The following is a 5,074-nucleotide window of genomic DNA, read 5'->3' on the forward strand; positions in this document are numbered from 1 at the left end:
ACTGAACTGAACTGAACTGAACTGAACTGAACTGAACTGAACTGAACTGAACTGAACTTTTTGGAACCAGTCCATACAGAACTGAACTGAACTGAACTGAACTGTTTGGAACCAGTCTATACAGAACTGGACTGAACTGAACTGAACTGAACTGAACTGAACTGAACCCCAGGCACGGCTCATTGATTTGTACCTCTCTGTTATCTGTTCTGTTTCTTGGACATTCTGTTTTGAAGGTGCGTTGCAAAGCGATGTTAGCATCTGGTAGCATTAGCGCCAGTCAATCGAACAGATGTGCACGTGTAAGTACTTCCTGTACGCGGCTGATGTAGGTCATAATCCAATAACCTACTACTGTGTGGGGTTGTTATTAAAGCCAAGGTGTCGATCGACGGGTGATGTTTATGTCCTGTCAGCTTTACTTAAAGACAGGCATCAAATGTCGCACACGCCCAGTTACACTCTGACATGTCTCAGAACAATGGGCTTTAATACCACACTCATCACTGAGAGCTGATTGGCTGTAAAGATGCATGTGACACAGTAGTACGAACCATCAGGATCTTCTACCTGCTGTGCTAACAAATTAACCAGCGTACTAGTAGCTAATGAATTAGCCAATTAGTGGTGGCGTCACATTATTGTGAGACGTTTGAAATTGTTGATCATAAACTATAAGAAAATAAAAAAATTACAAACATGGCCACGATCTGAGGATGTTGGTCTGTGAGTCTCAGGAGAGAAAGATCTAGAAGATATAGAAAAACAACGTCTGGTAATTGTTCAATATGTTAATATGTTACTTGTATTTTTAGTTATTTAATTATTTTTTAATCTTACTCTGCCCTTGTCCTGATATAAGAATTATTTTCATCACTGAAATAGTGTTTTCTTTATTCTAATAAAGGTTCATGTGATTAAGAAAGATGAATATTTTAAATTATTTATTGCATTTTTGAGGAAGATAAACAGCGCGGCACATGATAATTTTTGGACTTAAATATTCATGAGACCGTGACGACGGCAGCACAGACTCTCCGTAAATGTTTTTCTTGGAGGGAGCTGTTAGTGATATTAGTCAGAGGCTGCTGTTTCGGTGGTGGTTCTGGGGAACTGCAGTGGTTTTTCTGCTTCAGTCAGAACACGTGATGATGAACGCACACGGTCAGTTCTTCCGGTCAGTTCTACTTCAGCCACTTCCTCTTTAGTTTTTGCATTTGTTTTTTTTTCATGATGCAATTAAACATTTACAGAAATGTGTCATCTGCATCACGTGTTGTCTAAATTATTTCTTGTTCCTAGGTTTTTTCCATCACTCCATCGTCTTCATGCTGATGCTCTCCTCTGCATCGATTACTTCGAAGCATCAGTTCTAATCTCCCCTCTCCCCCATTTCCACCTGCATCTCACTTCCTCCCTTTCTCCCACTCTCTCTGCCGCCCCCTCTCTCTTCTCTGCAGTATGGAATTTTCCAAGCACTGCGAGCACTGCAGTACAGAGGCTCGAAGTGAAGCCGTGAAGGAGGGGGAGGAGGGGCCAGTGTGAGCAGGGGAGCACCACCTCATCTGCTTCTGCTTCAGTGGAAAATTTCAGAAGAGATGCAAAGACGGTGGCATCTCAGAGGAGAAGACCAGAACGGTCTTTAGATGACGCTGGACATTTTACTGGACGTGGTTAAAAATACGTACGGGATTAGGTTGGAATTCGTCATATACAGACGTCGGATCATCTGTAATTACCAGATTGGTAATTACAGATGATCTGACGTCTGTAATTTAGTTTTTAATTCACAAGAAGGACATTTCAATCCAAAAAGAAAGAAAAACTGTGTTGTGTTAAATTTAAAGTTTTTTTAGACAAAATGTCAATAAAACCAATTCTTGAATAAAAACAAAAAATTTTTAAAAAATCCTGCAAAGTTAACACAGTCTGCTGAACAGAAAGTGAGCAGAGCTTTTATACCTATCCCTCATTTCAACTGCTATAGAGTAAAAAAAAAAACAAAAAAAAACACTACAGTAAGTCTCGCTCCAGTCTAAGTTAAAATTCATTCAAACCAATGACATTCTTGATCGACTTAATAAAAAACTCTGAGGACAATGAAACGTTTCTGCTGTAAAACACACAACACCGGCCGACTGGTGCTATTGGTTGTGGTGAGGAGCAGTATTGCAGTATTGGGTTTTTGTACGGGCACATGTTTTCCGAGTACAGTAGTAGTAGTAGTAGTAGTAGTAGGATGAAGTATTGAACCCAGTAACAGTTACGTAACTCATATGTTGCTGGTGTTTTCTGACACCACCTCACGAGGTGTTGATTTTCATCATGTCACGTTGTCACCAAGTGTAAAGTTCTCTTCACACCGTCCAGCTAACGTTCCCACCTGGTTAGTTTGAATATTTATTTCCCCTTTTGTCCTTCTACGCAGTATATTTTCACATATAAAACAAAGTCAATTCTATGCAGACGACTGTTGTTATTTGTTGTTCTCACAGAACACAGTCACAGTCACAGACACTGCTGGGTCTGTGGTGTGAACGTGGAGGAGGTGAGTTCAGTAGAAATGTGTCGGTGACATTTGGTGACTGTGACGCCTGTGCAGCCATAATCTGGTAATGGCTGCCTGAAGTACATTAGAGTGGCAGTTGTTTCAGTCACTGTGGGAATGGTGACGCCGACGCGGTGGAGAGACGGACAGAGGACAGCAGTAAGTGCAGGATATAACAACGGCGGCGTTCACGCTGCGACCAGATCAGTGTCATCATTAGTCTAATGACGGTTCACTTGGTCTTTAGACACGAGGAGCTTGGAGATAAGCTGATATGAGGCATATCATAAAGTTAACGACAGGGACACATGGATACGCCCCCTACTGTTTCAGCCCAGTATCATCAAATCTGACAGAGTCTTCCGAGTTCCATGAATTACTCATGAGCTGCTGGGTGAAAATATCGACGTAGGCTGAGGACACTGGCCAATCAAGAGTGATTTGGATTCAAACAGAGGACGAAAAGTGGACAAAAGTCACGAGGTTTAAAGGTTATTCCTGGTATTTAAGCTTTGTATAGGTTTTTTTTAGCATAAAACAGTCCTAAAAATATGGGTGAAAAACAGATATTATCGCACAGATTTAATTCACTTTTTTTTTCAGCTTGAACTGATTATCAACTGTTTTCCTTCTTCGCAGGAACCACGTGGTTCAAAGACACCGCGACAGCGACTGAAATGTGCAGCATTGATTTCCTTTAAGGGGTTTAGTGAAGATGTTTGCGTCATATCAGTTAACGAAGTTAGTTGTTGTCGAGCTGGTCAACGTACTTTATGTCCAGAGAATTTAAAACCAACCAACCAACCAGTCACTTGTTTCTGCTCTGTTATTATTTGGTGCCAAAGAAATCGCGTCCCAGTGACGGGAGGGAGAATTTATTTATAGGCTTTCATTGGACTACAGTCAGAGGCCCTGGGAGCTGGAGCGGGAGCAGAGAAGGCCGGCGCCACAGGTGCCAGCCACCTGTCCCTGTAGCTAAAAGAGCAGAGGGAAAAAAAAGAAGGAATCACTGTTCCCTGGGAGTTTAAACCTAATTATTGGCCGAATTCTTTCAGATAAATAAAGATGAACTTTTAGACTTATCACCCCAGAAAAGGTCCCCGCAGCGCTGACCTCAGGCCACTGCAGTTCCCGGCTGCCTGATTCAATTTGTCCCCATAAAATAATCCTGGGGTTGCATAACTCTCTCTCTCTCTCTCTGTGTGATCTCTGGACCTACATTCATGTCGGCCGGCGGTAAATCCCACAGATCAAGTCGGGGATCAGACAAAAGCAGGGGCCGAATGAAGAGGCAGGTTCAAAGAGACTGTGGTGAGACAGACGCACAGATGATTCACACCCGGGGACAGAGTACGGTGGAGGTGGACTAACAGTGCTAACAGAGAGACATTTGGTGTCCTCCAGTAAGTGATAATGAAGCTGAGGCAGAGAGAGGTCCACACAAACACCCATTCAACTGGATGTCTGAGCAGAACCAGAGCGTTATAAGACTCCAGCGGTCAGTTTATGAAAACAGCCACAACGACAGTGCAGTCGATTATACACCAGACTGGAACACAGAGTTTCTTTACGGTTGCCAAGATAGGAAACTGTTGTTGGGCTTATCTACGTGTAAGGTAAACTATCTGTGAGGAAAAAAAAAAAAAAACGAAATGTACTGGAAACCTTCAGACCTCCAAACAAACGGTTTAGAGTAGACGAGCGATTCATCTTTAATGAATCTAATCAACGACAGGATTTCTTATTTATCAGCCTGGATTATTTATGTGCAGCCGTGAGCTGTGGCTGTGGTTTCAGGCTGGTAGGACCAGTAAACAGGTCACAGGTACAGGACGTTTGTTTGTCCCCGTCTACAGATGGATCGGACGACTGCTGGACGAGAATCGCCTGCGAACTTTGGGGGGGCGGGGGAGGGGGGGACTTTGGTCAACAAAACTTATTTCAACTGCGAAAGCAAAAAAAAACAACAACAAAGGATTCTCACAATATCAGTAACAAAACAACAACTTGTCTGTAAAAACAAAAAAAATTACTTTTTTATTCCAAATTGTCGACGTGAAACATAAAAAATTTGTCGAAAAATTGGAAATAGGTTTTGTGGTCAGATAATCTTACGCTATGGATGAAATGTGACATGCTAATTGCTAAAAATAACAACTCAGCATTTAGGCCTTTTTTGAACAGTACGGTCAGTTTGACTGGCCTGCCTGCAGTCCACATCTGGTTTCTATATTTGTCCAGATTTCATTTTTTTATTTTAACTAAATTGTTTTGGCGTCGAAACATGAGGCGAGCACTGTTTCCCAAAGACTGGGTCGCGACCCACCTGAGTGGGTACAGTACATGACAACAGACATGATGTAAACGTGTGAGTCATCTGCATATCGCAGTAACACATCTATGATTCCAACTGCTCTTCACAGTTTGTTCTCTCCATACCAACCAGTCATCCAAAGAACACACCGAGTTCCTCAGGGAAGTGTCGGGCAGAGAGGGAGGGAGGGGGAGGGGGAGGCAGGGGGGAGG

Source organism: Cynoglossus semilaevis, chromosome 11 (assembly GCF_000523025.1).
Source record: "Cynoglossus semilaevis isolate Cse_v1.0 chromosome 11, Cse_v1.0, whole genome shotgun sequence".
NCBI lineage: Eukaryota > Metazoa > Chordata > Actinopteri > Pleuronectiformes > Cynoglossidae > Cynoglossus > Cynoglossus semilaevis.